Source organism: Chlorocebus sabaeus, chromosome 5 (genome assembly GCF_047675955.1).
Source record: "Chlorocebus sabaeus isolate Y175 chromosome 5, mChlSab1.0.hap1, whole genome shotgun sequence".
Taxonomy (NCBI): Eukaryota; Metazoa; Chordata; class Mammalia; order Primates; family Cercopithecidae; genus Chlorocebus; species Chlorocebus sabaeus.
This window is the reverse complement of record NC_132908.1, coordinates 42771318-42792337: the sequence shown is the minus strand read 5'-3', so window position 1 is coordinate 42792337 and position 21020 is coordinate 42771318. Positions and strand designations below refer to the sequence as shown.

The 21020-nt window shown below is 37.7% G+C and overlaps 2 pseudogenes; one reads left to right on the top strand and one right to left on the bottom strand.

Moving 5' to 3' along the window:
- The window catches only part of LOC103233516 (SHC SH2 domain-binding protein 1-like), a 632774-nt pseudogene that overhangs the window by 484691 nt on the left and 127063 nt on the right, over positions 1 to 21020 (bottom strand).
- Positions 13761 to 14519, top strand: LOC103233518 (vomeronasal type-1 receptor 102-like; annotated as a pseudogene).

Here is a 21020-nt window from a genome sequence, read left to right as displayed (position 1 = left end):
CAAACAAGATGCTCCCTGGCTAAACTGTGTGGAGACCAGCTCCTGTCTCCCAGTCCATTGCAGAGAAGGCAGGTCCAGGTGTGGGTGGGAGCAGGTGATGTGTTCTATGGATCCTGGACACCATGGCAACCCTGGGTCAACTGGTAGGCCCAGCAGGAACACCCAGTCCTACTTTGTTCAGTTCAAGACCTGGAGCACTTCATCCCCTGCAGAGAAGCCAGTGTGTCCCCATGCTTGCTCTGAGCAGAAACTCAGCCAGTCTTGCTTAGGCTTAGGATTTCACAAATGGAACTCCCTCACCCAGTACATCAAAGGCTGGCCTGTTTTGAAAAAGATATGGAAGGGCTTTGAGTTTGTAAACAAATGGTTCTTCTCTGAAACTTTCCGTATAATTATGAACATTTCCTATTTGTAAGTTCTCCTAACAGTGTGGATTTAGTTTCGTTTCCTTTTGATTTTTAAAAGCTCCCGTATACCCAGTCCCTACACCATTTTTCCCTATGCATGCCGGCATGTGTACACCAACATGCACTTTACGTATCTGCTATTTATATTCAGTCTAAAACTAACTGATTTTAACCTGACACCAAACTTATCAAACTCTATTATGAATTATTAGATAATTTTATAAATACATTTCTATTACACTTACATTTTGGCTAACAATATAACTTTAAATGAGTCCCTGCAAACGACAGTTTTCATACAATTCAGTCAAACTGAAGGTAAATGCTACAATACTGCTGGGAAAGATGTGTATCGGTGTCGGGGGTCCTGTGAAGATGAAGGGCGGTAACACTATTTCCTGACAACACTCACTACTCTAATAAAAAAGAGACATTATTACAGTGATTTCTGCCTAACTGGATGTTATATACTTGGCCCCTCCAAGCAGTGACATTTGCTTTTCACATCAATGATCCAAGTTAAAATCATATTTTCTATGTGACAACAGTAGGCTGTCATGGGTGAAATGAAACTTGTCAGTTTCAGACACCAGAGCAAGTGCTGATTTTTAACACTGACACTGTCAGAATTAAGACTGTCATTTCTGGGAATGAGAATGAAAATAAATATATAATTAAATCTATCAAATATGTGTTGGCTATTAAACTTATGTGACCAGTTAGAGCTATGTTATTTTTGGGACCCTAGTGTGTAACAGCAATGAGAGATGGTCAATCTGTCACTGGAGTCCTCATTCCTCAAAAGAGGCTTCTACAGTGGCTGGGACTAAGGCTGTAAAAAGCTGGCTCTTACCAAGCTTTGTGGTCTAAAGGAGGAATGATTTAGAGTTCTCATACCTTTATTTTTTTCAAGCTATCCCTAACTTATCTACTTAGTATATATGAGACAATATAAAAATAAAAATCTATAGAAATAACTGTAATTTTAAATATGTATATTCAATTTATATATTTTAAAATATATGCAATTTTGCAAAATATGAATTTACAGGGTTTTCAATTTTTTCTTTACTTTTTTTTTTTTTTGAGATGGAGTCTCACTCTGTCACCCAGACTGGAGTGCAATGGGGTGATCTCGGCTCACTGTAACCTCTGCCTTCTGGATTCAAGTGATTCTCCTGCCTCAGCCTCCTGCACAGCTGGGATTACACGCACACATCACCATGCCTGGCTAAGTTTTGTATTTTTAGTAGAGACAGGGTTTCACCATGTTAGTCAGGCTGGTCTCAAACTCCTGACCTTGTGATCCGTCCACCTCAGCCTCCCAAAGTGCTGGGATTACAGGCATGAGGCCACCACACCCAGCCAGGGTTTTCAATTAATAAGGTATATGTATGGAGGAGTGAAGCATGACATTGATGAATGAGTCTTTACTGAGTGCTGTTTTCTGATAGAAAACATTTATGTCTTTTATTGGGTTTTAATATAATTTGAGTGTTGAATAGTTCCAAGGATGCTAATTATACTTTCAAGCAGTCACAAAAGGATAGTGGACCTTCAATCTTCAGTGGTTCATTTATTCATTCATTAAGTGTGTACTGAGTGCCAACTATGCGCATGCTCTCTTATAGTTCTGGGAATACAGTAGTGAGCAAAACAAAGTCTTGCCCTCAGGGACTTCATATTCCGGTATGTGTGGGAAGGAGACAGGAACAAACAAGTCAACGTACATGTGATGCCAGTAAATGCTCTGAAGTAAAATAGAGTGGATGAAGAGGACAATGAGTGCCAGGGCAGGAGTGGCCATTCTAGTATTCTATATATGGTGGCCAGCAAAGACCTCATTAATACCATGACATTGGAGGAGAGACCTGGAAATACTGAGAGGCCAGCTATGCAGATAAGTTGAGGAAGAGTATTCCAGAAAGGGAAGTCAGAACCTGCACAGGCCCTGAGGCATTATGTGCTCAGCCAATTCAAGGTACCCCATGAAGGGCTATAGCCTCAGCGTTGTGAATGAAGGTGAGACAGAAGACAGAGGTGAAGAGTGTGGGGTTGGGGACTAGATCTTGTATTGTCTTATGAATGAATGTAAGGATTTGGACTTTTACTCAAGGTAAATTGGAATCATTTGAGATGTCTGGAACCAAGGAGTGATATGAGCTGTCTTATGTCTTTAAAGGATTATGCTGGCTGTGTTGAGAATACACTCTAGGCAACAGGGGCAAGGGGAAAATACTGCAGAAAGACCAGTAAGGAAGCTACTGCTGTAATAAAGACAAGAAAATGGCAGAGAAAGATGGTGATAAAAGGCTGTTGTATGCACATATCTTGAATGTGGAACTCATGGAATGTTCTGATGGGTAAGCTGTAGGATGAAAAGAGTCAAGGTTGACTTCAAAGTTTTTGGTCTGAGGAAGTAAAGGACAAACCTGTTTGCTGGAGAGAAATACTGTGGGTGTAGTATGCTTGCAAGATCAAAGTGGCAGAGACCAGAAGTCTGAGAAGCTGTTAGATATTCGGAAAGAGATGTTACATAGTCAGTGGGATATAAGAGTTTCATATACAGGGGAGATGTTAGGATTGGGGATGATATAATTGATGTTTGAAGCCATGAGAAAGGAATAATGGGGAGGAACCTCTTCAGAAAAAAATCACATTTATGCATTAGAAATGACGATGTGGTCTTCTAATTGAGTCTTTGATGCCCTTTCTACTTAAAGCCAACATTAAGAATTTACCACTTCAAACAGTTCTAGTAGAGTGATGGTAGTGTTCTCTTAAATGTCTGCTGTCAGGAACTCAATCCATTCATTGCAAGCATCACATGTACTTAGAATAACTAGCAGTATACAATCTGTAATAATGGAACAGAATCAAGAAAAGGGGCCCGATAGTGAAGAGTTATTAGCCTCTGTTCCCACCAGCTAAGCTTGATTTAGTCCAAACGCACAGTCAGTTCTTTGACGGATTTTCCTGTTTATACTTTTTTTGTTTGTTCTTTTTGGCATAGCATAATTTGCCTCAATTAAAGCATGGTAACACTTGTAAAGAAAGGTATACTCATCTTTCTAATTCAACTTGAAATGTGTTTATTCTTTTTTAACCTCTCTTAGCATTTAAGATTATTTCTTAAAAATAAGAAAATGTGATATTAAGCTACATATGCCATGCACAAAGCACCTGGCTAGATGATACTCAACAAAATGTGCACATAGGTTAAAAACTGAGAAAACATCTAGCAAGATATTCCAAAATATGACAACTTAAACAGTGTGTAATAGGAACACAATTTAGTATTAGTGATTTTAATATTATGGATGGTGATATGGTTGTTTCTGTGTCCCCACCCAAATCTCATCTTGAATTCTAATCCCTAGAATCCCATAACCCCCATGTGTCAAGGGAGAGACATGTGGAGGTAATTGAACCATGGGGGTGGTTTCCCTCATGCTGTTCTTGGGATAGTGAGTTACATCTCACGAGGTCTGATGGTTTTATAAAAGGTTCTCCCCACTTTATTCAGCACTTCTCCTTTCTGCTGCCTTGTAAAGAAGGTGCCTTGATTCCCCTTCATCTTCTGCCATAATTGTAAGTTTCCTGAGGCCTTCCCAACCATGCTGACCTGTGAGTCAATTAAACCTCTTCATAAATTACCCAGCATCTGGCAGCTCTTTATAGCAGTGTGAAAATGAACTAGCAAAGATGGATTTTAAAATCTGGGCAATAAGTGGACATTTTTATTTTCTCTAATGGTCAATTATAGGCAAGTAGATTTGTAAGACTTTTATGTGTTTTTCTTGGTACTCCAAGATTAGGATTAAGCTACAGGTTCAGCTTTATGTTGCAGAAGAATATATAAAGCAGGGGAAATACTGAAAGACTTATGGTATCAACACAAATATGCCATTGCCCAAAATGTGTTTGTGTAGACTAAAGGTTGCATTGTAAACTGGATGTTACAGTATTCCTGTTGAATTACTGAGCAAGGCGGTATGCTAGAGGGAAACTAGAAAAAAATCCTGGGTTTTAAATGTTGTCCTTCCATTGACAAACTCTATGACCTTGGACATCTTATACCTTAAAAGCTGGAGACAAAGAGAATCTCAAACATCATGCACAGGGCTGGGTACATAATGGGTTCTATTAAAAAAAAATAGCTGTTATTGCTGGGCGAAGTGGCTCATGCCTGTAATCCCAGTACTTTGGGAGGCTGAGGCGGGTGGATCACCTAACATCAGGAGTTCAAGACAAGCCTAACCAACATGATGAAACCCTGTCTCTACTAAAAATACAAAAATTAGCCAGGCGTGGTGATGCATGCCTGCAATCCCAGCTACTTGGGAGGTTGAGGCAGGAGAATTGGTTGAATCTGGGAGGCAGAGGTTGTAGTGAGCTGAGATTGTAACGTTGCATTCCAGCCTGGGCGATGGAGTGAGACTCCAACTCGCGAAAATAAATACGTAAATAAAAATTTTTAAAAAAGCTGTTTTTACAGTTGGTCATTTAAATTGAAAGCACCAGGTAACAAACTGCTGAACTGAGTCACACATGGTAACAACACTAGACAACAAATAGAACTATCAAGTTCTAAGAGGGGTGCCACATAAAGACAGATTTCAAATATGATCCATACCAGTCACATTATGTCTTGGGTGCACAGACATGTACCATATAACTTCTATAAATGATCAACCATTTTGTACACCATTTTCCCATAGCGTTTGTTACAGCCATATGTTTCTAAGTGAGCTCAGTTTGTCTTAGATCCAAAGAAACATGTTCTAGGGAAAGTCATTAAAGTCTTCTCTAAAATCAAAACAAACTTCCAAAATAATTTTCCATGCTCTGAAACTAAAGGCCAAGTAAATCATGCAACAACTTTTCAGTAGCTCCAAACATTCAATAGTCACTGCACTATGTTAAAGCCATCCTGTCCCTCACAATGGTAGGTATTCGGCTATTAAAATCTGAATCAGAGTTGCCTCCTTAGTGCAGGAGGCAGTACGTCAGTCTCATAAAATCTTAATTTGAAAATGTATTTGTCATAACCACAATATTGTTTAACATTGCAACAACTATTATTTCAGGAAGGCTATTTGCAGGACACATTTGACATATATTACTCTAGAGAAAAGAGAGGAAAATAATTTGGGGGATGGCAAAGTAAAAGTAAAATCATTTCTTTAATATATAGTGGGAAGAGTCGTATACACACATACATGCTTCTAATATATGATAGAGAAGTATCTAATTTAATCTGGGATCATAGTAAAGTGGCAGGTTCTGTTCTTAGGAGACACCTCCTGCCTGTAGGTGGAATACATCAGTCCATCTGTCCTCCATCTCCAACCATGCAGGTATGTCTGGCTCATTGATTGACTGCACAACAAATAAGAATCTGATCTGCCTCATTAACAATTCCTGCTGTTTACAGCAGGTGTCAGTGCTTTATGAAGTGGCACATGCTTCTTTCAAACAAAACAATAATTTGTTCTGAAGTCATTCCAAACTTACGGAATAATTATAAGGATAGTTACAAAATGTACAAAGTACCTGGATTAGATTCACCAACATTATACATTTTGCCACATTTACTCTTCCAATCTCTATGTGTGTGTGTGTGTCCCTCTTTCTCTCTCTGTGTCTCACTCTTTCTCTCTCTCACTCTCTCTCTATCCCTTTCTGTCTCCCTCCAACCAATACTTTAATGTTATTTTCTCAGAAGAAAATCAATCTCTTACAATAACTGTACTACAACTTTCAAATTCACAAAATTTGATTGAATGCCTTAATCACATGTCAGCCTACCACATTTCAAATGTTGCCAGAGGTTCCAACATGCCCTATTTATCTTTATGCTGCATTCCTCTCTATGCTGTATTTTTCTTGATGCTATATTTCTTTTTATGCTATATTTCTTTTTATGCTATATTTTTCTTTATGCTATATTTCTCTCTATGCTATGTTTCTCTTTATGCAATAGTTCTCTCTATGCCATATTTATTTTTCTCCTGGCCAAGGAGCCATCCCAGGCTCACACATGGCATCGGGTGGTTCTGCCACCCTGGTCTTCTTTGATCTGGGATGTTATTTATTTCTTCTTTGTCTTTCACAGCATGAATCTTTGTGGAGTGCAGGCTATCACATGTGCCTCTTGAACTGAAGTTGCACCCCAGGACAGTGTCACCCCACAACCTTAAATTCCTATGATTTATTCCTTCTTGGGAATTTCATTGCCATGACAAGGGCTGAACTCTCCACTTCCACTTCACAAAAGAAAAGCTGTGTTGACTCTTAAGATGAACAAAAAGTGCCAGGAGAGAGCTGCTGAGATGTTTCAAAAATGCATGTCTAGTTCTTGAATTTGGAGATAGTTATGGAGAGAATGATGCATAATTGTGGAGGTTAAATTTCTTTCTTTTTTTCTTTTTGTGTCAGCCCTACCCAAGCCTACCCATCAGAGGAATGGGCACAAGCAAGCATGCCCCAAATTAAGCTAGAGAGGAATGAAGCCAGCCCATGGGTAGAGGCAGAAGAAGGAAGGCAGGGGCGGATCAATGAGGGGGGATGGATGTCCCTGGTAGTTATCCACGGAAGACAACCCCTCCAGCCTCAGAGGAAGTGCTAATGCAAAGTCGAAAGCACTGTTTAGGAGTGCTGGCTGGGCGCAGTGGCTCTGCCTGCTATCCCAGTACTTTAAGAGGTCGAGGAGGGCGGATGACCTGTGGTCGGGAGTTTGAGACCAGCCTGGCCAACATGGTGAAACCCTGCCTCTACTGAAAATATAGAAACTAGGCAGGCGTGGTGATGGGCACTTGTAATGACTGCTACTTTGGGTGGTTCTACTGAGGATCAGGGAAACAAACTTGTACATTATGAATGGTCCTTTCCCTTGGAGTGCCAAGGACGAAACCGCCAAATTTTTATTCACATTTCAAAAGGAAATGATTATTATCTTAACAGGTGCAGTGTTTCCTTATTTCCAAACTAGGTTCTTAATGTTGAATTAAAAGAGATTTTATAGTAATTTCTTATTAAAAAGCAATACATGCACAGACAAAGTTGGAAAATGCAAATAAAAATATGGCATATATTTTAACATCTATATTTTAACATATTTACTATATTCTGTATTTCTAAAACTCAAAAAATTAGTTAACATCTCAGCATATCACCTTTCTTTTTCTACATACATGTGAATGTAATTTTTATTCAAATATGACAAAATACTACATTGTTTTTGTTCACTTTTTTCATTTTACATATTCCGAATATTTTTTCTACGTTAGTAAACATTCTTCAGAATGCTTTTTCTGGCTAAAGAGCATTCTATTTTGTAACTCTGCCACAATTAACTTAATCTGTCTTTTTTTGTGTTGGGAATTTAGGATATTTCTAGTTTTTGTTAATGTTATAATAAAAATTGCAATAAACATAACTAGTGTTTTCTAAATCCCTGTCATTATTTTTATGGTACTTTTGGACAATAGAATTTATAAGTCAAGAGTTAAAGGAAAATATTTAGAAGATCATAATATTTATATCTAACTTGCCCTATGTATATAAAAACATTTTTTAAACAATAGAGTTATTCTTCTTGTAGGCCAATATCATTTTAATAGACATCTTTGTTTTGGTATGTTTTTGTATTTTTCTTAATTTTTCTTAAAATAACCTAACTTTTGTCTTCAGATGCCAGCAACTTCCGTGTGCCTTGCAGAGCCAAATAAAATTTTCAAAGGCAACATCCGAGTCTCTACTGTCTCAATAACTCCTTGTGATTTCTACAAATGCAGAAGGCTGACTCTTTCCATGATATCTTCCGCTGCTCCACCTCTGACCACACAGCCTCCTCCATTTCTTCCACTTCCCTACTTAGAGTAAGCAAATGTCCCCTTTGTAATTTGCTGTCTTTCCCCTTCCTCTGAGAACAGAAGGTACACAGACACTTGAAGCTCAGCTTCAACCTCAATCTGGCTAATCACAATGTTTTTCTCAATTAGGGTAGGTCCTCGCTCAGAATGCTTCAATTGCAGCTGCTGAGAGAACACGGTTATTGGCCTGGAAGGAAACAAACTGGCAGCATTTCTTTCTTAGAACCATGTCTCAGGGACCACAATCCACATGCACAGAATCACTCCAAGACTCAGCTGCTGAGTGTCTGTTTCTCCTTTACTACTACTGAGTGCTTAAGACTCAGGTGAATGGAGGGAAGAGGTAGGATTTTCTTCACAGTGTCTGTGATTCTCTCATAATTTTATTTTTACTTCTCACTGAATTATGACTAATTCACAAGAATTTCCAGATAAAATATACATGTTATTAATATTATGAGCACACAAATTTACATATTCATGTAATGAAATTTGTGATTTTACAATATTATATTTGAATTGACACTTTACTAGGCTGTTTTTGATTACAATAAATTAGTACAACAAAATATTTTATATATTTATGAAGAATTCTTTCAGCACACAACAAATGGAACTAATTTAGAATAATTTAATCATATATCTTTTTAAAGTTGAGATACTTCAATATATTTTAATATTTTAGCACTATTTAAATAATGATGTCATAGCATAAAATATTTTTTTTTTTTTTTTGAGACGGAGTCTCGCTCTGTCGCCCAGGCTGGAGTGCAGTGGCCAGATCTCGGCTCACTGCAAGCTCCGCCTCCCGGGTTTACGCCATTGTCCTGCCTCAGCCTCCCGAGTAGCTGGGACTACAGGCGCCCGCCACCTCGCCCGGCTAGTTTTTAATATTTTTTTAGTAGAGACGGGGTTTCACGGTGTTCGCCAGGATGGTCTCGATCTCCTGACCTCGTGATCCGCCCGTCTCGGCCTCCCAAAGTGCTGGGATTACAGGCTTGAGCCACCGCGCCCGGCCTACATAAAATATTTTCAACATTTCACAATACCAATAATTTAACAGATGACCATAAAAACATTGTGTTTTATTGGATTATAGTAATTGCTACTAGAAGGATTTTTTTCTTGATAACACAAACTATCTGGCACCATCTTTTTTTGTTATATATTAAAACTCAATAGTGTGAGTGACCAACTTACATGCTTACATGAATAGAGGCTGGTAATATCCAGTACAATTTCAATTATTTCTTTAAATTTGGTTTGATATTTAGATTTTCAAAATGACCTGAAACATATAAGATGTGTGTATTCACTTGTATAAGATTGTTTAGTTAGGAGAGAATAATGTGTCAAATGAATACTTTAGCATTCCCTTATTACTAGAAAATCTTCTAAATTTAGTATCTCTTTTTATTCTTCTGAAATTTTAAATTGTAGCTAGCTCTATTAAACTTATAGTCACAAAAAGTGACAAGTAATTTTTAACTCAATTGCTGAAATTCACAAGTTAACACTTTCTGTATTTAATAAGGTTAATGACTTTTAATGTCTATGTATCTTTAAAAGGAAAGACAGAATGAAACCAAGACACTGTTGAAAACAGAAGAAACAAAATGACAACGACAGAAATTGTCCGTTTTTGACTCACAAGGGCAAGAAAGCCTTAAGAAATTTGGTCAGTAGCAAACTTTTCTGTATCTGTACCATAAGATAATTTTAAGTTTTTCTTAAATGAATTCATGTTAAAAACCCTGTACTTCATGTAGAAGAGGGAAGATGTCTGAAAAGATGGGTCTTAATCGATCCTAATTGTTCCTGATGAGGGTACCTGAGCAGAAAGACATGCCCTCCATTTCCTTCTTAATACAATATTTGACACAGTTAATATGAGTATAATTTCTGTTACTCTGGTGCACAGGGATATGATGGTAAAATACCTTGAAAGCATTTAGGAAAAAAAGTACTATATTTTGCTCAAAATTTTAGAGTTTGGTAATCAGAAGAAAATGCACTGAAAGACATAATTTTATGATTTCCAAAAAGTTATAGCTCAGAATTAGTGATCAAGCCCTGCCGGGATGGTTTTTTGTTTGTTTGTTTCCTACTTCTGCAGTGATACTTTCTTTTCCCATGTTTTTTTTTTCCCTCAGATGAGGCGAGAATAAAATGTCTTGAGATTGTGAGTATCTGCACTTAGTGAGCACTGTGCTACCATCTGCACTCTTTGCTAAGTTAAATTACAATAGAATAGTAGATGCATTCCAGTTTCCTTTCTCAATGGTATCTGGAACTTGCCAAAATTATTCTTTTGTCATTTGTACATTACACAAAAGATTTTTATAAAATTGTTTTAGCTGGAAAAGGTGACTCCCTTTTCTGATGTTGTCAGCTGTGTGTGTCAGTTTACCAACTATTGCCACGGAATTAAAAGACCTACTGCCCTGCCAACTAGGTCATGTGCAATTCTCATAATCACTTCATTCTTTATAATCATAGTTGATGACCAGTAATATGCTTTAGGACACTGTTCATAGAATATGGTGAAACTGATGAGAATATGACACTTTTGATTATTAAACTAGTAAAAATAAAACAAGGTATTATTTATTTTCTGATATGGATTTTTATGCTTAAATATGTGTCAGGAAGAATGTAAAAAACTATTAAAACATATCATTAAGAAAATAATACAACTCTAAATAGTAAATATTGTTATAATAATGAAAATAGATTTAATCAAACTTTTTCTTGTCTAAAATAGTATATTCTATAATGCAAAATAGTGACAGGTTTGTGAATAGCTTCTTTCTCTCATGGCAATCTTTTTTCCTGATGTCTGACCAAGCCTGTTGACTTTATAATCAGCCTTTGGTTACTGGTTCATTGAAAGGTGTTGTTTTCCCTAATATCCATGATTGTGCATATCCTTTGGGGCTTACAGTATTAAGAGTATCCTAAGACGAAAGTGAGAATAATGAAGATACCTTTATCTGTATTATCTGTCTTCTGAGAGCACTCAGGGGCTTCACCCTCAAACCAAAGGCAAGTTGGTTGCCAGATCTCATAGTGAGTGCTGAGATTTGCATTTAGATTTCTAAGTGTGTACTCTATCAAATAGGACCCAATTCTTACACTCAGATCAATCTATATGATCTCATGGATTTTTTCTTCTATTTAATTTCTCTCAGCAGTATACCATGTTTTCAGATCTCATGATTATTTTATGTTGGAATTGCCAGACTCAGCAAATAAAAATACAGAGCATACAGTTAAGTTTAATATTCATAAAGAAAATAAATAACTTTTTAATATAACTATAAAATATTTAAACATTTGCATGTAGTATTTCTATGCATAACTATTATTACACATTACATATATATATACTCACTTTTTTTTACTTAGGTGAAATTCATATTTAATACTCTCGTACTTTATCTGTTGATCTCAATCCACAAGAACCATAGTCCTCCTCAGTGTCCAGGGTCAGCACCAATGACCTAGAGTCCCATTGAGTAGAAGGTCACATAATAGTGTGAGAGTCATTTACAGAGTGGGGGCATGAATGAAAAATGGTGAGAGGGATGTCTTTGGGGTAAAAAGAAAAACTATTAAAATTGTTATTTATGTTACTTTTTCAATTACATTTATTCTCTCTCTTTGTTAGATAACCTACAATACCTGAAGAATAACAATAAAAAGATTCTGGTACATAGTTATTAAATAATTCCATATATGTTAGTGATTCATACCCAAATTGTGCTTCACTTGTACTGGATTCTGAACCTTATAATCATTAAGACTTTTTGTCGATATTCTTCTGGTGTTTTTCCTGAGTGCAATATGGCAACAGATTCCAACTGAGCTGAATATGCTAATGATAGTTGAGAATTATCAATTGGTTGATTCTGTAAGTTGAAATAAATATATCCCTTTAATAGATTAAGTGCTTGGATAAAAAGTAAAAATTATTTGTTGCAATTTTTTTATAAACTCATACACATCAGATGGTCTTAGAGCAATGTCTACCTCAGCCATTATTTTCTGAGTATGAGCCAAACACACAGACTATCACATAATCTGCATTGCCTTACATATTTACACTTAGAGACCAGTGTAGTTTTAAGTGACCTTGAAAACGATTGAACACTTTTACATCTCAGAAGAAAAATAGAGTGCCTTTAGATTTTGTTTCAGCATTATACAGCTGAACTGTTCTACGCCAGTATTGAATTGATTTAATAAAATAATAATGCCAGCATCCAGAGAAAATAACACAAGTACAGTTTTTAAATTATCCAGTAAAATTTCAGAAAAATTATTTTGATACAGAGATCTTTCAATTAATATATGAAGAAAATGTCCTTTATTATTGAAGAGCAAAGTGTTTTTGAAGGCATGGGAGGGTATTCTTGTATTAAGTGAAGGCTCAAGAAAAAGATCTTCACTTAAGCATTTTAATGTAAAACTATGGATGCCATAAACTTGAGAAATGTGTTGTTCGTTCTCTTGAAAACTGAAAGCAGAATTTTTAGTAATTTCTTTCTGAGATGATGAGGGTTTAGATAAGGAGTATCATATTAAAACTAAGCTTCAAGAGAACCAGGACCATTTTGAAAAGATACAGTTAGTACAGCAATGTTCACATCCTAAACCCCAGACCCTGTGAATATCTTAGCTACTAAGACAAAGGAAAATTAAATACAGATGGTGTCAAGGTTGATAAGCATCTGCCTTCAAGATAGATTATCTTCATCATTAGCAGAAGCCCTATGCAATTAGAAGGGTACTTAAATACGAAAGAAGGAGGCAGTAAGAAAAGCATTAGAGTGATGGGATATTGGATCGATTCAATGCAAGTTCTTTCAAAAAAATTTTTGGTTGTTCTTTTTCCATTAGTATAAAGTTTACCTCAGTTCAGTTGTAAAAGCATCCATGATTTATTTTATATCCATGTTATTACGGGTGGCGAAAAGCAAACTAAAAATACAGAAAGTAAAGAAAAGCTTTTTGAGGAGTGAGCCAGGGTACTATACGAGTATAGATAATGTGCACCCGACACAGGTGTGATTGGGGATGTGTTGATATATGATGTATGTATAAGTTATTTGCTGTAAAACATAATACTCAGTCTGCATTTAAAAATTTTATATGAGATAGTCAGGGTTAATCAAGACAAATGGGTAAAATTAAAATGATAAGGGTGGTAATAATTTTGACTCTACAATAACTAACATTGATGATAAGAGGTCTATTGCTTCTTTTCAGATATATAAAATATAATCCTCTTCATCATTAAGATGACCAGGTTCCAGTTAAGGTACTACTAACAATTGCCCTTCGTTTTCAAGCTGGTATTGGACTCAGGGCCAACAACTTCCTCCTATTCTTCCAAATCTTCTCACTCCTTCAGGATCAGAGGCCTAAGCCCACTGACCTCATCACCTGTCACCTGGCCCTTGTTCACTTAGGGATGCTCCTCATTGTGGTCTTCTTGGCATCTCCAGACCTGTTTGAGTCACTGTATTTTCAGAATGACTTCAAGTGTAAGGCATTCTTCTACACGCACAGGGTGATGGGGAGCCTCTCCATCGGCACCACCTGCCTCCTGAGCATGCTCCAGGCTGTCGCCGTCAGCCCTGGCACCTCCCGGTCTGCAAGGATTAAGCAGAAATTCACAGGTTACATCTTTCACTCCTTCTTCTTCCTATGGGTTCTCAGTTTTTCTCCCAGTAGTAACCTGCTCTCCTCCACTGTAGCTTCTTCTAGTGGGACCAAGACGGACGTGCTAAGTATCAGTAAATACTGCTCACTTTCTTCTATAAGCTGCATTATCAGGAGCCTGTCGTTCATGCTGCCACTGCTTACGAATGTCTTCTTTGTAGCAATCGTGCTACTCTCAAGTGCATACATGGTAATTCTCTTGTCCAGGCATCAGAGACGATCTCCATACCTTCATAGAACTAACCTCTATCCAAGAGCCTCCCCAGAGAAAAGGGCTACCCAGGCCATCCTGCTGCTGGTGAGTTGCTTTGTGGTCATGCACTGGGTGGGCCTTATTACCTCATCCTCCTGAGGTCTATTATTGGCTTATGACTCAATCACTGTGAGTGTCCAGAGGCTTGTGGGCAGTTTCTATCCTAGTGTCAGCCCTTTCACACTTATTATTTGTGATAAAATAATCAAAATTTTGCATAATGTATGATATGAATATAAATTTTTAAGCAATTAATTATAAAAATAGTCTGAAAAATAGATTACTTTGACATTAAACTACCCAAGACGTAGATGATTTGATATATAATTTAATTATACTTTTAATCTATCTAAATTATTTTGAAACCTATGCTGCCAAAGACTTAGTGGTTTCTTGAGTTCAATGTCCACCCTCATAGTCTCCAGTGTCTACAGGTTCTTTATCTTTAATTTTGATTCCCTAATTTTTCTACAAGACAACTTTTCTATCTTCTTGAAGTGTACACTCAAGAAGCTCCTCTTGGTAAATACAATCTCTCTCCCTTTCTTTCTCTCTCTCTATCCTTTTTTACTTTTTAAGATAATTTAGTTTACCCTTATGTATGTAAAATATGCTAGCTATGTATCCAATTATAGGTTGAACAATAACTTTTTTTCAGAACTCTTAATATTTATTTCTCTGTTTTCTGGGTCTGCACAGGCTGTGGAGATTGTACTCTCACCTTGTAGGTTCTCTCTCCTCTTCGTGGCTTTTAATTGTCTTCATTCTATTTGGTGTTGTGCAATTTGACTGTTATTTTGTTAAATATCTTTCTTTATTGCTGTCTTTTAGACATAGTGCACTTCTGCATTTATGAGTTTATATCTGGTTTTTAATTTTAGAAATTTGAAAATAATTATTTTATTAGTGTGATTTATTATTTGCATGGACTTAAATAATTGTGCTTTGTTCCTTCTTATTCTGTTACTTATATATGTATAACTATATTCATATTGCTATTATTTTGTTTCTCTTACTGTATTTGACTATATTCATTCTGTTCGATAGTCCAGTTCACTAATCCAGTTCACTAATCCTCTTGTCATCAACTCAGTCTAATTTAATATTTAACTCATACATTGTATATTAATATGTATTTAAATTATTCCATTTCTATTTGAGTCTTTCCCAAATGTGCTTGTTTATTTTATAATTTTCTGATTATTTTGATATCCCCTTTTCCCCATTTGCTTAAAAATTTAGACATATTTCCAATATGCATAGGTTTTGTGATGTCTAATTTCTTCTGATCCCTTTACCTGGTGACTTATTTTCTTCTTTCCTTTGCAGTTTTTAATTTGTTTCTCACACAAATAAAGATCTCACATTAAAACAAAATAGTACGGCTTGGCTTGTAATTTTTGTTAAAAGCAGTAGTATATGTTGTATGAAAGAGGATATTGGGGGTAAATATTTTTAGGTTAATGATGAACAGTTTTCCCTCAGATAGGCCTTAGTGTAGGGGTTTGTGGTCATGTAGATGAGAGGTAGGCTGGGATTGAAATTTGTTATGGCAGCAATAACCCTCTGAGCACCAGGGAATTCAAATCCTTTTCAGGATACTTTGTCAATATCTCCCAGGTTTGCTGTGCCTTCCCTTCATGCCTTTTATCAGAGATGGTCTCATGTCTCGTGCACAGCTGTATTTTACTGTTATTTTTACTACCTTTTTTTTCTTTGAGAAGGAGTCTTGCTCTTGTCATCCAGGCTGGAGTGTAATGGCATGATCTCGGCTCACTGCAACCTCCACCTCCTAGGTTCAAGCGATTCTCCTGCCTCAGCCTCCTGAGTAGCTGGGATTACAGGTACCCACCATCACGTCTGGCTAATTTTTGTATTTTTAGTAGAGATGGGGTTTCACCATGTTGGCCAGGCTGGTCTTGAACTCCTGACCTCAGGTGATCCCCCTGCCTAGCCCTCTGAAAGTGCTGGGATTACAGATGTGAGCCACTGTGCCCAGTCAACTCCATGTTTTTTAACTTGGTGACAGGGAATGAGGGAGTGAGGATATCTCTGACGTTCTGAGGAAGCCTCAGACAGCACTGTCAACTGGGGTGTGTGGTGACTGACATTTAAAGATTTTCCTGCCCCTCCTGTAGATGCAATGCAGGGGCAAAAGCGCATTTCTGTTTCTCCCCCAGTAGTAGAGAGGCTCCTAGTCCATGTTTTTAGCTCCCAGCGGAAGTGGGTCTGCAACAGTGCCCTGTAAATTACCGGTTTAGTTTATTTGTTGTTGTTTTGAGACAGGGTCTCATTTTGTCGCCCAGGCTGGAGTGCAGTGGTGTAATCTTGGCTTACTGCAGTCTCGACCTTCTGGGCTCAAGCAATCCTACTGCTTCAGCCCCCCAAGTAGCTGCAACTACAGGTATGTGCCACCATGCCCAGTTATTTTTTTGTATTTTTTGTAGAGACAAGGTTCACCATATTGCCAGTCTTGAACTCCTGGGCTCAATTAATCTGCCTGCCTCCACCTCTCAGAGTGCTGGAATTATAGGCATAAGCCACTGTGCCTGGCTAGGCTTCAGTTTCTTTATGGGAGATGCATCTGTGCAGAGATGTGGATGTCGGCCTTGTTTCTCCACCATCAGCTGCTGTGAGTTTTTTCACGGTTCCCTCTGGCTCATGTTTGGATGCTCTTACTCTGCACAGTGGGTCTTGTATTCTATAGGAGACATGGGAAAGCTGTGTCTCCAGAGTTGTAGCAGTGGGTGGGATAGGGGTCCCTCCCCATCAGCACTGTTGGGGAAGCATTCTCAGGATTCTACCCCATCCTCCCTGACAGGCCTTGTAGGGTTGCTAGAAACACTCTAACAAAGGTGTAAACTTTATGTCTGTAGACTCCAGGATTTCACCTTCTCCTTCACCCACCTACACACAGCCACCAAGTACTACTTCAAAAGTTCTGGTTTAATTTTACCAGTGTACATGGTCTTTTGGGTGCACATAAAAGCCTGGGGCCTCCATTACCTGCAGGTTTCTGCATCCCCTGATGTTGGGTTTGTTGTCTTCCCTGTGACTTCAGGTCTCCAAAAGGCTCAGAACAAGCCATTCATTCATTTGCAGTATCTCCAGCTTTTTTGTTTGTGTAATGTAGGAGCAACTCTTTGTCAGGTGTCTACATCTACAAACTTAACTCAGAAGTGAATATTTTAAAATACATTTATTTTCTATCTTTCTTTTAGTATTTCTCTACAATTACCTATACTAATTGTTCCTCAGTATTTTTTATATTTGCATGTCTTTATCTCTCTTATTTATTTATTTATTTATTGAGATGGAGTCTCACTCTATTGCCCAGACCAGAGTGCAATGGCATGATCTTGGCTTATTGCAACCTCCACCTTCCGGGTTCAAGCGATTCTCCTGCCTCAGCCTCCCCAGTAGCTGGGATTACAGGCATGCACCACTACGCCTGGCTAATTTTTGTCTTTTTTTAGTAGAGACAGGGTTTTGCCACGTTGGCCAGGCTGGTCTCAAACTCCTGAACTCAGGTGATCCACCTGCCTCCTCCTCCCAAAGTGCTGAGATTACAGGTGTGAGCCACTGTGCCTGACCTAGTTAGAAGTAATCTCATTTGTTTATTTTTAGTTTTGTTTCCTGGAATTTTGAGGTTAAATTCAAAATCTCATTGCTCAGACCAATGTCATGGGACTTCCACCCTATGTTTTTTTTGTAGCAGTTTCAGAGTGTCAGGTCTTACATTTAAGTTTTTAATAAATTGTAAGTTAATTTTTATATATGGTGTAAAATGAAGGTATTATTTTATTGTTTTCTGTGTGAATATCCAGTTTTCCCAACACTATTTATTGAAGAGAATGTGCATTTTTGTTACCTTCATCTAAAATCAATTAGCTGTAAATGCATGAATTTCTGAGCTTTTTATTTTGCTCCATTAACATATGTGTCTGTTTTTATGCCCATACCATACTGTTTTGGTTACTATAGCTTTGTACCATGTTTCATTGTCAAGTAATGTAATGTTTGCACTTTTTTTTTGCTCATATTGCCCTGACTCTTCAGGGCCTTTTTTTGTATCATATAAATCGTAGAATTTTTATCTTATGTCTATAAAGTATGTCACTGATATTTTGATAAGAATTATATTAAATCTGTAGATTATGTTGTGTAATATAGACATTATAATGATATTAATTCTAGAAATTCATGAGTAAGGGACATCTTTCCATTTTTTCAATTTAATTTTTGGCCTCAACTTTTAAAGCTCTTTTTAGCTTTTAATGTAGAGATTTTGCCTTTCTGATTCAATTTATTTCTGGGTATACTTTTTGTAGGTATTATAGATGGAATTGTTTTCTTGATTTCTTTTTCAAATACTTTTACATAGTTTCTTGTTAGTGTATAAAAACCTCACTGATTTTGCATATTGATTTTATCTTTTGCAAGTTTACTACATTTCTACACTAGATCGAACAGTTTTTTAGTGGAGTCTTAAAGGTTTTGTATATAAAATTATGTGGTCTGCAAACAGTGACAAGTTAACTTCCTTTCCAATCTGTATGTCTTTGATTTTGTTCTCTAATTGCTCTGGCTTGGATATAGAGTATTGTTTTGAATAAGATTGATGAAAGTGGGCATTCTTGTTGTGTTCCAGGTCTTACAGGAAAAGCTTGCAACTTTGTCTCATTTAATATATTATTAGCTGTTTATTTGTAGTACATGGCCTTTAATGGGTTTAGGTGAATTTATTCTATACCTAATTTGTTGAGAGTTTTTATCATGAAAAACCATATGAGGTTCATTGTACAATTCTCTTCAGAGATGCAAACTGAGGCTCATAGAGATGCATTGTTATTCTGAAACACAGTAGCTGGCAGAGTCACCACTGTGCCTTGGAGAAAACAGATGCTTGCCTACTGAACAGCTGGTCTGGGAACTGCGGAGTGGTGGTGAAGTCCTGCTAAAAGTTCAGGAAAATGAAGAAGATAGTTCGACCCCGGAAAGCTGCTGCCAGGGACTGCATCAGCTTCTCCCTTGTGCCTGGCTGGGGGGTTGGCTTCATTCAAATCTGTAGGTTCAGGATAGACTTATATTTTTACTTGGGTGTGTTGGGGGGTGGGTACAAGAAGGAACATACAGTCAGTGACTCAAACATACCAGTTGGAAAAGTGGAAATACAAACATAATTTTCTTTGACATATGGATACTAGCTTGTCAAATAATTCAAAGAAGGTTAAGATCCAGGGAGTCTGGATCCAAAACGGCAGATACATTCAGAAACTCCTTTTAGCAGTGCACCTGTCACAGCCCTTCTGGAACACAATCCGGCTTTAGCAATTCACACTTTACATATGCCTATTCTTTCACGGAGTCATTTCTTTCCTGGGAGACTGTCATCTACCAGGGATTAACATATGTCATGAGCTCAATTGTGTTCCCTTCCCAAAATTTATACATTCATGTTTTCACACCTAGTGCTTTAGAATGTGACTACATTTGAACACACAGTCTCTTCAAATGTAATCAAAGTTAAGTGAATTCATTGGGACGCATCCTATTTCAACATGACTGGGGCCCTCATCGAAAGAGGCAGTCAGGGAACAGAAAAGCACAAGAGAAGATCTTATGGACACAGAGATAGAAGATGATCATCTGCAAGCCAAGGAGAGACCTCAGAGAAAACACCCAACTACCAGCTTGAGGTTGGATTTCTAGCCTCCACAACTGTGAGAAACTCCATTTTTGTCATTAAAGCGATTCAGCCTGTGTTACTGTATTATGGAAGCCATAGCAAACTGTCATAGCGTATTAGGACACACATAAGATGTTCCCTGAAGCATAAGTGAAATGGAAATAGAATTTATTAGGTCAGGCTCCATCAGCATTAAAAGGCTAAATTACTGAGAAAAAGGCTCTCCCTTATGATATATTATGAAGACATATGAGGGCACAGCTCCTGCCCTGAAGGGGCTATAGGGATGAGTTCTGTGAGATAACTAACGCATAGAGTAACGTAAGAGTCTTTCTGTGTAACCCCCACTATTTGGATAAAACCCTTCTCTAGTAAGTGTACATTTTTAAATCTTAGAAAAGTGCTGGCAGGGAGGACACTGAAGCTGCCTGCTGCAGGAGGTATCTGGGGTGGGTAGTTAAAACAATAAACATAGTAGCAATCTGCGAAGATCCTCATAGCCTTGTGTAAAGTAAAAACAACACAAAAGTGTTTTCTTTGATATTCCTACAAGTATATGACTGGTGACTGTGCACCTAAGTTGCTATTATGGACTAATAGATGCCAGATGCCTTTGGGAAGGGATTGTGGGACACTTAATTGAGAAAGCTCTAAAACATTTTCCAGGGATTCCTCATATTTGGGTCTGAATCTTCGGCCTTCCCTGGTCTTTTGGGTCTCTTTGGAGACCCCACAGTGCCCACTTTCACCCCAGACCAACCCTGCCCATGGTTGTTGGCATGGTGCATCTGCTTTTTGCCAAATGAGATAAAGTAGCTGAACTCATCAAACAGCTCCTCATGGATTTCCTGCATGGAGCTCTGCAAAGAGTGCCTTCAAGCCTGGCCAAGAAGTGTCAATGGCATGCCTGGCTTTCCCCACAGGGGACACCCCCATTAGAAATTCTGCGCCCCAGATCAGGCACAAAGGAATATTTGTATTGACCTCCTGCCAGGGAGAAAGCCAGATGACAGCTTGAAGTTTTGGAATAAACATCTGAACAGATAAAGGTGGTCTCCAGCACTCAA